Below are 13039 nucleotides of genomic sequence, written 5' to 3' on the forward strand. Positions count from 1 at the left end.
GTTTTACTTTTCACCACGGATCTCTGGCTTGCTTCGCTCCAGGCAAAATTCCCAGCTGCACTCTCCTCCCTGCTGCAGTTCTCTGACATCAGATCCCTCACCCCCCCTCTCATGTGAAGCTGCAGAGAAGAACACTTTTAAGGCTGAAACTAAACAATTGTGCTGGCACTTCTTCAAAATGAGGGAAACATGGTTTAAAACAAAGCCCTCTGTTCAAACCGTTTTGTCTGCGTCTGCCTGATGTTTGTAATCACATACAGCTCCTAATAGCTCTGTGTTTTCTGTGTCTCCTCTGAAAGCTTATATGGTGAAGCCATTCAGCTATCAAAGGGAATTTCACAGCCTGCCTCTGTTGTTTTGTGGTATTTTCAAACATCTGCTGTGTAAATGTATTTATGTGCGTATAGAGGTGGGTGTGTTTTTGTGCGTAACTGTGGCAGAATTGCATGTAAGTGTGTGAAAGTAGCTCCTCAGGATGTTTTAACTTCTCTCAAGATAAAACAGTCTGACAGTGTAAATGGGGAAAATTAGTGAAATGAAGCTTTAACCTGTTATTTAGTCAACTTTCGCAGAATCTGTGATTAGCCTTTGTGCCCCAAGGCAGTTGGGTTATTGCCATTTTAGTTATTTCAAAGACTACAACTAAATCAAGACCAAGGAAAGAAGAAAGAGGGAGACTGTTGCCTGAAAGTAATTATATTTACTACAGGCTCTCATTATAAAAGTATAAATTGATGCTTTTAGCAGGGAACAGCCTGTTTTTGCCAATACCAATTGCTGCAGCTGACTGAAAAAAGAGGAAGATAGGTGGGCTTTGCAAGAATGTCTAGAGAAGGCTTACTTAAAGTTAAGCTTCATGTGTGTTCTAAGAAAACAAGCTCCACATATAATCAACAAACTGTCAATTTTCTATCAGCTAAATGATTTACCTAAGTGTCAAAATGCAGAGTAGAGATGGAAAGATATTCATTCAAGTGATTTTAAAAGACTCCAAATGCCCTTAAAGGCATAGAGGACGATCTTTTATTTCCGGGTAGATCATCTAAATAAGTGGTCCTCTAAATTCTCTATCCTGGCGATATGCTTACGTAAGGCCGTCCTACGTGCTCATCCACATAACTATAATTTTCAGGGCTATATCTGTGGTGAGCTACGGTTACATACAGTCATTGAAGCACACCTTTCTCACTGCGGTTCTTTGAAAATAGCAGAGGGTCATAAGAGAAAAAAGGTCTAAGGAGAGTATGAGAAGAAAAGAAAGGCATCAGAAGAGGCAGGTTTATCCCAGAATGCTTTGCGCTGAGAGCTGTCACTGTCGCCACTGTCGCCATAGTAACTAATAATGAGGATCAAGCAAGCACTGTGCAGTGGAGGAGGATTTAGATGACCAAAGGGGAGCAAAACACAGTGGTCATCTGTCCAAACTGTAACTTCACTAAGTTCACTATATAGTCCACGCTCTATATAGTGATTGGAGGATTTAGGGGTTAGAGTGGACGTTCGGTTGTGCATGTCCTCCACTATACCTTAAAGCATTTGCCTGAAGTTTTTTTTATATTTTTTCTCTTTATACCTCAATTCTGCTTCAATTTCTTTAAGCTGTAAAAATTGAAAATTCAGAGGAAACTAAATAGAAGAAAATAGGTCCTATCATTAGCCAAGTATTTGGCTGCAAGCATAGTGAAATCCCAGAGTCCATCCTCTTGTATGGACAGGGGAGTCAGCGAATGAATGAAATATTAGGTAGAGGATTCATATATGAAATTCTGTTTTGCTTCCAAAGAAGTAAACTGCATCCCAAAATTTCTACTGGTGTCCTTGTAACCTCAAAAACACATCAAGAAGATGGCATTTCCTTTTTTTTTATGTCTCACAGTCATCGGAGAAATCCCATATGACACAACATCGAGATGCTTCTTACACACACATTTTCAGAAAAAGACTGGGTTAAAATGCATATTTATATATATATGTATATATATATATATATATATATATATATATATATATATATATATATATATATATATATATATATTAGTGCTGTCAATCGATTACATTTTTTTAATCGCGATTAATCGCATCAATGCCTGAGTTAACTCGCGATTAATCGCATTTTAATCGCAAATTTTTTTTCTGATTGAAAATCATTTAAATACTCTCGATGACATACAAAAAATACATACAGGCTAGGTTTGTGCCAATGTTCTTTTTTTAAAATGAAAACAGGTCACAGACACTGATTTATGCCATAGAAACATATGGCAAGAAGATGGCATGTAGCAAAAAATAACAAATATGTAGGCAAAAAAAAGGCCCTGAAAACAGGCTGATGTAAAAGACAGTCTTTACAGTTAATACAGTCTTTTGAACAAAGACAAGCATTTTACCCTACTGCTATAAAATGTAGTACAGTTAACATTAGATGTTAATTAACAAAGATAATAATGAACAATTTTCAATCAATACATCAAAATCAATAGACCGACATCACTAGATGGAGGTAGTCTATGCTCTAGAAAGTTACTTTTCAGCCTCTTAACAAAAATGAGAACACACCCACCCACACACACACACACCCACCCACACACCCACCCACACACAGACACACCCACCCACACACACAAACACCCACCCACACACACACACACCCACCCACACACACACACACACACACGATACCGACCTGTGGCGTACACAGACAGCAAGAGTGCCGTAGCAGATTCCATTTCACCTCAGTAATCTGTTTTCTCAGCGTATTTCAGGTTGCTACTAGTTACCAGACACTCAACTTGTTTGTTGGTGGTGGGGCTTAAAGAAAAGGCACTAGCGTCACCCAGTGTATGAGCGTCTGTTTCCCTTGAGGAGCTCCGCTCTCGAAGCCTATGAGAAATGCATAGACTGGGGGAAAATAGCCCCGCCTTCTCGCAGGCTGCAGCGGGATGTACTTGGAAAATTGTACCATAAAACCACATAGCGTTAATCTCACGGTAAAAAAATTATCGCCGTTAAAATGGCCTCGCGTTAACGCGATAATAACGCGATAATTTTGACAGCACTAATATATATATATATATATTAGTGTTCCACCGATACCGATTCCAGTATCGGACGGGGCCCCGATACTGCCCTAAAATGGTGGTATCGGTATCAGCGAGTACCAACAAATAGGGCACCCATACCATTTTGAGAGCCATAAGTTTATTCAACTATTGTCACCCACTCCTGGTAGGCAATAAAAGTTCTACTGGATTCACTTTGTATTAGATTTTGTCCTGCTTCACAAAGGTAGGCAGCAGCTTGATGGCAATTATTTTACATTATTATGGTATCGGTATCGGCCGATACTGCACAGCCAGGTATCGGGTATCGGTATCGGGGCCAAAAAATGCCATCGGCGCAACACTAATATATATATATATATATATATATATATATATATATATATATATATATATATATATTTATTTATTTATTCATTTTTTCTTTTTTTTTCTTTTTCAGATGTGAAGACATACAAGGAAAAAATATTTGTTGACAAAATAGTTTTTCTCACCAAATGAAATTCAAATTGAGAAGCAGCATCTTATTATTCATTGTTTTCTCCTAATCCTTTCCCATTAATCTTGCATTTAAACAACTTTAGTCTGACTGTGGGGCAAGGCAGCCAAAGCTCTGGGTCCAAAGCAAGGATTTTACTCCAGTTAGTTCTTCTACAATCCATCAAACCTCTTAAAGCAGGCTCTCATCATAGCCAGTACTCCTCTGCAGCCAGTAATGGAAATTCATAAGTGGAATAAAAGAAATACATTGCAAAATAAGACAGAATAGTTCTCTGAAGTCCAGATAACTTTTAAAATATTTGCATGATGATTGAACACTGATTAACAAAAAGAAAATTAGAAGTCATCTTTAAATAAGGCAGATGAATGATGGCTGCAAATTCAAAATAGGCATATACAAAAACCAATGAAGATTATACTAAGTTACAACACCAGTATATTTATATTAATGCTAACAACCAAAAACATTATAAAAAAAACTTAATAAAAACAAAAATATAATTTTATGTACAGATTTACTTTTTGTACATATATCTTGCCCTTCTGAAGGCAAATCTGTGTTTTGCATGGTCCAATATGGTGTCAAAACCTTAACAAATAATCTACCATCAAAGCCATAGAATGGGAACCAAAGAGAGCCAAGGAGAGCCAGACCCCAGCAAAGCCATAACTATGACTCACTCTGAGCCTGGTTCTGATGGAGGTTTCTTCCTGTTAAAAGGGAGTTTTCCTCTCTACTGTCGCTACAAGCATGCTTGGTGTGAGGGATTGTTTTTGAGTCAATGAGTTAATGCAATCAGCTGGTTTTCCTTAGAAAACCAATATGACTGCATGTTCTGATTGATTTGTCTCTGCAAACTGCCATGAGATGACCTGGTTAGAATTGGAGCTATATAAATAAACTGAATTGAATGAAGGCATCATGAATTAATTTGACTATCACAAATCAAGTCATTAACTAACAGACTTTTTGAAGAAAGATATGTTATGTTAAATAAAGCATCATTTAATATTTTTTAACGTTTTCACTAATTTGAACTATTTAGATTAGAATATCATGATTTACTCCTTTAGGATTGTTTTCTAATTTATTTGATCTATTTGCTTTTGGCTGATGACTCCGCTTCCTGGTCTGAACCTTTGGTTGTCAGGGTTTTGGAGGAATAACACATTTGACCAGATTCCCAGAAAGAAGAGCTGCTCCATCCAAAGTGTGATCTATGCCGTCTCTCCCAATCAGTTTTTTATTTAAGTTTTAGGGTTTTGGAGTTGAGAGAGTTTAAACTTTGAACTGGAGAATAATCTATTGCTCAAATAGGACAAAACACTCCAACTTATCGAAGGGGATTTTGAAATAGAACCATGGAGATAATATATAAGAAAACCATCAGTATATTTAATTTGTTCCCTAGTTTTGGTTTCTATTCTTAACCGGAAATTAATATATGATAATTTCATCCCAGATAAAAAAATTGGTCCAAACACATTACTAAATTACAAGTCTTAATATGACTTTCATGGCCACAAGAATTCTCTGATTCTAAACAGTTTTCTGCTATAGATAACAGCAACCTTTTAGTTTATGAAAAAGAAAACAAATTATGCAGACATACAATGTTGCCCTGGTACACCGACACATGCACAAACCCTCCCATGCAAACTCTTACACACATGCAGCGGTTACAGCATTTGAATTCCTCACCGCTAAACACAGATGTACTCTGGAAAGAGACATAGTTGTGGGCAGGCAGGAATCGAACCAGCTGGAGGCCAAGTCAACAGTTCAGTCTAACTGCCAGCTGAGCTGCTGCTCTATGTCAAACCGTCTGACAGCAGGAGGGCCGTATCAGCTGGAAGACACTTTGTTTATCTGCTGCTTGTCAGCTGCAGTCTTCTTATTTCATATATATTTTAGTAAACATTTATTTCTTTATCAAACATCCTTGTCTCAGGTTTCCTCCCAGAGTTTTCTGCTGATCACATCAGAGATTATCTGCATTGTTGATTGGAAGGATTGGGACACAGATCGGCTCTTAGTCGATTAATGCAGCTCCGTACAAAAGGAAGATGAATCTGTGGGTAGATTTTTATTCACCCTTTCTGAACCAATCTTTTGGTGCATGCAGTAAAGTATAAAGTGTACACAAATATGTTGAGAGAGTAAAAAAAGATCTTGGCATTGATCCCTGTCTTAATCACTCATTTCATTCACCTGTCTAGCTTTATCCTGTTTCTCTTCACTGCTCATCTGATCCTCCTACTCCTGCTTTATTTAAACACCTTAGTCCCAGCCATCAGAGCCAGATTATTCTCGAGCCTTGTGTGAGAGTTCTCTAGCATACCCAGTTCTGTTTCTGATTACCTGATCCTTACTAGTTTCTGCCTCCTGAGTTTTGCCTGTCCCTATCTGGTCTGTTTCCCTGACCTGTCTTTGGATTCCTCTTGGATTCTTCTGTGGACTGAACCTGGATCTGTGTTTTGACTTCGCACTGTGGATGATCCTGTCTTCCTGCGTCTGCTTGGATCTGACCGCCTGCCTGTTTTGAATCCTACAGGCTTCAGTATCTGGATTTCTCTGGGAGCTTCAGGTGTGTCTTGTCAGCCGACCATCCGGAATCCTCCTCCTTCTCTGGGCACAGACTGAACTGTCAAACCAGGTTAGTGACTCACATATTTATAATCATCCACTGTTGGAATATCGTGGTCACTAACCTGTGTTTCTATCCAATAGACGTTCCTGCTTCAGATGGCCTAGCCGCTGATACCACAGATCTCAGTCCGTCGTTTGAATAAACGCTTTTTAAGTCATTCCACTCTCTGTCTTGCCTGAATTCTGGGTCCCCTTATTCTGAGTCATTACCTAAAGCAGAGCTTATTTGCAACGTTTTATAATTAACAACACTAAAAAACTTTCCCTGACCTCTTTATTATCTCAGCCTCAGCTAGGTATGTTAATCTGTGACACTCTGGGTCTTTTTCCACACCAATCAATTTTCATTCCTCTCCTATGATCTTCCTTTCTTATAGGAAACATTACAGACATTGTTCAAAGGATAATTAAACAGTGAAAGTTTTATTTATTTTAATGTTCAAAAGCTTATTTTAATACTAAGTTTTAAAAACTATTGGAATTACCACAATCAAATCACACTTCTCAGCCTCCCCGGAAAGGCCTATGCCAGGGTGCTGGAGAGGAGAGTCCGGCTGATTGTCGAACCTCGGCTGCAGGAGGAGCAGTCTGGTTTTCGTCCTGGCCGTGGAACGGTGGACCAGCTCTACACCCTCTGCAGGGTGCTTGAGGGTTCATGGGAGTTTGCCCAACCAGTCCACATGTGTTTTGTGGACTCGGAGAAAGCATTCGACCGTGTCCCTCGTGCCGCCCTGTGGGGGGTGCTCCAGGAGTATGGAGTCGGGGGCCCTTTATTAGGGGCCATCCGTTCTCTGTACAACCGGAGCAGGAGTCTGGTTCGCATTGCTGGCACTAAGTCGGACCTGTTCCCAGTGCATGTTGGACTCCGACAGGGCTGCCCTCTGTCCCCGGTCCTGTTCATAACTTTTATGGACAGGATTTCTAGGCGCAGCCAAGGACCGGAGGGGGTCTGGTTTGGGGACCAGCGGATCTTGTCCCTGCTTTTTGCGGATGACGTAGTTCTGCTGGCTCCCTCCTGCCAAGACCTACAGCGTGCGCTGGGGCGTTTCGCAGCCGAGTGTGAAGCGGCCGGGATGAGAATCAGCTCCTCCAAGTCCGAGGCCATGGTTCTCGACCGGAAAAAGGTGGCTTGTCCCCTTCAGGTTGGAGGAGAGTCCCTGCCTCAAGTGGAGGAGTTCAAGTATCTTGGGGTCCTGTTAACGAGTGAGGGAAGAATGGAGCGGGAGATCAATAGACGGATCGGTGCGGCTGCTGCAATAATGCGGACGCTGCACCGGTCTGTCGTGGTGAAGAGAGAGCTGAGCGAAAAGACAAAGCTCTCAATTTACCGGTCGGTCTACGTTCCTACCCTCACTTATGGTCATGAAATCTGGATCATGACCGAAAGAACGAGATCCCGGATACAAGCGGCTGAAATGAGCTTTCTCCGCAGGGTGGCTGGGCTCTCCCTTAGAGATAGGGTGAGGAGCTCGGTCATTCGGGAGAGGCTCAGTGTAGAGCCGGTTCTCCTCCACATCGAGAGGAGTCAGTTGAGGTGGCTCGGACATCTTTTTCGGATGCCCCCTGGACGCCTCCCTCGGGAGGTGTTCCAGGCACGTCCCAGCGGGAGGAGGTCCAGGGGACGACCCAGGACACGCTGGAGAGACCATGTCTCTCGGCTGGCCTGGGAGCGCCTAGGGCTACCCCCAACAGAGCTGGAGGAGGTGTCAGCGGAGAGGGAAGTCTGGGAGTCTCTGCTTAGTCTGCTGCCCCCGCGACCCGGTTCCCGATAAAGCGGGAGACGACGAGTACGAGTACAATCAAAACATTCTTATTAGCTGTTTTGATGATTGGAAATGTTTGCAAAGTCATTGAGGCCAAATCTTTACTCCCTCCACAGATTCTCCATTAGCTGTGAGTTGGGAACCCTTGTTGTGCCAACAGAAAATTATAGTTAAATAGTAGTAAAATGTCCCCCTTCCAGTCCTCATGAAATGCCCCCCTGCTGCAGATTAAAAGAAAACAAAAAATCTAAGAAAAGGAGGAGAAAAAAATAAGAAAAAAACTAAAAGCTGATCAGTTTTTTTTTGTGTTATCACCACTTATTTGGAAACTTGTTTTTCCAAGGTTTGATTTTATCCCAACCCACCTACTAAAGGAAAATAGCAAATCAAATGGGAATGAATATCCAAAATAAATTTGACTCATTTTTGCAAAAACTTTGTCTTGCTGCTCTATGTCCTTCTTCAAAGGTTCATGCAGAGTATGGATGGAAAAAAATCAACTGTTAAGTTGATCTGGTGAGAAAAGTCATGAAAGTACAAGGAAATCAGTTGTAGCAGTGGTTTGCCAAGATGCAGATGAAGTCTGGGGTTATATTGTGCTTTCTGATTTTCAATAGCAGTTTAAAAATATTCTGTTTTTATAGCTTTTGAACAGAACCTCCACTTCCTCCCTGGGGCTCCCATGCTCGTGATTTACAGCCATCTGGAGGCTCAGCAGGTGAACTGTCAGAAACACAGCCACAGATGTTTTTAATTTCAGCAGCTGCATGACCAAATGCCTTTGTAATTTTAACAATTTGCTGACACCATGACATGTCTCCAGTTTTCTGGACCTAAACCAGAAACTGTCTTGTGTGTTTTATATACAAATATGTGACGGAGGAGCCGTCATCAGCTGGGACTTAGGAATAAGTCAGTGTCAGCATGCGCACAAACATACACACACACACACGCATACATACACGTACGCAATCACTTACTTTTGTTGCAGGTTGGGCTGGCGCCGTTCATCGTGGGTGCACACGCGATGGTCCGGTTTTCATTTAACATTTATTCTAACCTGCTTATTTTCAGCCAAGTATATTTTCTGCATCTATTTTCAAACAGGTTTATTTCCGGATTGTAGCGCGCCGGGAGGGAGTCACGTGATGACGTAGTGATGTCATCAGAACGTACAGAGTGTGTTGTATTAAATTGAGTATTGTATTTTTGATTACAAGTTTATTTTTATTTTTTCTCTCTCTTTAGCATGGTGTTATTATTATTGTCATCATTATCAAAATCATTATTTTTGTTTACTTAGTGAATTAGAAGTAATTGTTTAGTTTTTATTTTATTTTTATTTATTTTTTTTTTTTTTTCTGTGGGTGGAGCCTATAGCTTTAAAAGCAGGCCTCTTTTCCACAGGGAGTCAGTCGGGTAGAGGGTCAGTCACAGCAAACGCTGCACTAAAATTTCCCACGAAGAAGAAACGTCGGAGGTGGAAGGCCGGAAAGATTGCATGTGGATGGTCGTTTGGTGCATGGCGCGTGTTTTGAAGCTGCTTATGGAGAAATGTCTTGGGCCGTGAGTAGTGAGGAAACAGGAAGCGATTCTTGTGGGATGGAAGAGGGAAATAGTGACAATGAAGGTTGGAAGATAGCAACATCAAAAAATGAGAAAAAGCGGAAAAAACAGAGATCAGTTCAAGGGGAATCTAGTTCAGAACAATCCAGTGATGATCATTCCATACATTCCACAGCACAACAAAATGAATTCAAAGTCATATTCAAAGTCGTTAATCAGGCAGACTCTTTTACAAATTGGAATCCGGTTCACTTAACAAAAACCATCAATAAACTTGTCGGAGAAGTCAGAGGTGCCAGAATTCTGTACAGTGGAGACCTGCTAATTATCTGCAGAGACAGCGCCCAGCAAGGCAAAGCAATACGGATCAACAAAATTGACGGGATAAGAGTTCAGTGCAGCTTAATGGAGAACAAAAAGTTCAGCAGGGGAGTCATTGGAGGAGTTCCTCTAAAAATTTCTGAAAAAGAGATTCTGGAAAACATAAGAGGTGCAAAAGTAAAAGAAGTAAAACGGTTAAAAACAACAAGAAACGGAGAAAGATCTGACAGTTTATCTGTGCTAATTAAATTCGAAGAAGAGCAATTACCAAGCAAAGTATTCATCGGTTACATAAGCTATAATGTCAAAATCTACAATCCTCCACCATTGAGATGTTTCAAATGCCAAAAATTCGGTCACATTGCAGCAGTTTGTAAAGGGAAACAGAGGTGTGGAAGGTGTGCAGGAGAACATGAGTACGGAAAATGTGGAAAAGAAGCTAAAATAAAATGCTGTAATTGTGGTGGAGAACATACTGCTGCCTATCGCGGCTGTGAAGCAAGCAAAAGGTCTGAGGAAATTAAAAAAATGAAATTTGAGCTCGGAATAACCTACGCTGAAGCTGCAAAAAGGATCCCATCTCAGTCAGAAAAACCCAAACCTACAGTTCAACACACAGCAAATTCCAAACCTCTAGAGAAATCTCTAAAAATTGATGAAGACTCACTTATTGTTAAAAAGACAAATTTTGTTCTTTTCATGGTAGAAGTTATTAATTGTACTGCACAGACAACAAAAAAAACGGAAAAAATCAAAATAATAGTGAAGGCTGCAGAAAAATATCTGGACATTAAAGATTTGAACTGGGAGATGGTTGGAAGTATGATGGGAGGACCGATGGGACCATCAGAAACTGGCAGAGTTAAGATGACCTAGAGTAAATTAAAATTATATGGGCAAATGTGATTTAGTATTATGTTGGTTTAAGTTACACAGGTTTTTTTTTTTTTTTTTTTTTTTTTTTTTTTTTTTTTTTTTTTTTTTTTTTTTTTTTTTTTTTTGGGGGGGTGAATCGTTTCCTGTTTTCTTGCTTTACTCCATATCAGTTGGTGGCGGTAATGCACAATTCACAAGTCTGCCAACCGCCATAAAATCCCATAAGAAGAAGAAGAACAGGGAGTCAGTCTGTGGCTGGACTCCTGAGATGTCACACTGAAGGTGATGGATTCTGATTTTTTGAAGGTACTGCTCTTTTTCTGATTTTAACCTGCCTTGGATGTCCATGTAAATATTTTTGCACCAACCGTCTTTGTTCACCAGAAGAAAAGATCACTGAATAAAAAACAATCACTAAACTTATCTCCGGCATTGGCCAGTCATTTATGTGTTTGACCAAGTCATAATAGAACCCCGTCACAAAATAATTTAAACAAGAATGTAGCTGAGAATCATAAAATAATGAATGTTGCTACTGTTTGGAAGAGCAATAAAAAATAAAGCCAAACTGAAGCAAAATGTTTTAAAATAAAACAGGAATGAAAATTACAGACTGAACTCCCAGATTTCTACATATTTTCAAAATGAGGACCTGTGAGTCTGAACATGCAAAATGTGTGTTTATTCCTGGGAGCTTAAAATAGATTTAAAAAAAATGAAGAGAGTTTGAAGAGAAGCTGTAAATTTGGTGCACTTTGGAATGTAAAAGCTCTCAACACAGGGGGATCTGAGCTTAACATTTGGTTTAGATCAGCTTTTCTTGGAACCGTTTTTTTTTTTTTTTCAGAGATCACTAGATGGTTTGGTTATTCTTGAGGTAAGGACAGTGGAAAGAAATTCTTAAAATGTTTTTTTTTTTTTTTGATGACCTGTTCCATAAAACCCACTACTGATAAAATATGCATTCAAATTTCTTTCTGTAAACAATTAATGAAAATAAGAATATGGAAAATGTAGAAAAACGTAACAGATTATTTACCTTTCTTCAAAACTTACATGGATTTCAAGTTTATTTTGTAATCATGACAATTACAACAGTAATTATCAAGACTGGCAAGATTTTGAGTTACAATAAACATAAAAATTGTATGCTGTCATTCAGGGTTGTTTTTTTTCTTCTTTAGATTCAGAATCCCTTTAGTACCTGCAGATCTCTTCTACCCAACAGGAAATGATTATTCTCTTTCACTGTAAGGTCAAAACCTCATTAAACCAGAAACTGGATAGATAAATTGCCTTTAAAACATGTAACTGTCATGAATATGTCATAAAAATGAACTACTTTCTTTTGAATTTAGCTATTTGTGTCTTTACTCATTGTCTGCCAGGAGGTTTTAATCGGTCCATTTACCCAAATGTAACAGATATGGTCTAGGTTAAATGAAAAAAATCAGGCAGGTTTTTCAGTTAATATTTTGCAATAAATATTACCAAACAAAATACAAACAAATGGAAATTATGACTTACAAATCATATTAGTCTAATAAATTATATCTTATAAGTCCATGAATCAAGTCCTTGGGTTAGCTCGCCATCAGAGGTGGCATTTTCTTTTACAAAAGGAATCTAAACTAACAAACAAAACAAAAAAGACCTTTAAAAAATTATATAATAGGCAGTCTGATATCTTTTTAGGGTACTTTTGCAACAGCAAGTTGCCAATAGTGACACTTATAATTTGAGTTTCCAACATTCAACAATGGGTTGAAGCAGTAAAATCTTTTTCCCTAGTGAAAGTGTTGTCACAGACCACAGCCTCTGTAGAGAAAGAGGAGGAAATTAACTTTCACTTGAAAAAGTTGGGAATTTTTGAGCAGAGCAGGAAGTGGACTCGCAACGCCAAAAGTACTTTAGTGTCAGGTCAGTGTCACACTGACCTCCAACATGCAGTCAATGGAGTCCTGATGTTCACCACTAACTGTTCTGATGCATTGGTTACTGATTGATGCGCAGATTTAATAAAGAGTCCAAAAACCCCCAAAATGCTTGAAGAGTGACTAGACTTTTTTTTTATTTTTAACATATCAAATGAGACCGGGCCAGATCTGTATTTCAATAGTATGGAGAGGTGGATTCCTTTGGAGAACCAGCCAACGAGGGACATTCTTAAAGGTGATTACCTTTGTCATTGGCTGGCACCGCTGCCAGGAGTAATAAGAAAGAGAGAATTTATTTTTAGGTTATTCATTAGTATAATCAAACTAAATCAATATAAAGTTGTAGTAGTTGTAATAGTTGTA

This window comes from Cyprinodon tularosa, unplaced genomic scaffold (assembly GCF_016077235.1).
Source record: "Cyprinodon tularosa strain WSP-4 unplaced genomic scaffold, ASM1607723v1 ctg433, whole genome shotgun sequence".
Taxonomy (NCBI): Eukaryota; Metazoa; Chordata; class Actinopteri; order Cyprinodontiformes; family Cyprinodontidae; genus Cyprinodon; species Cyprinodon tularosa.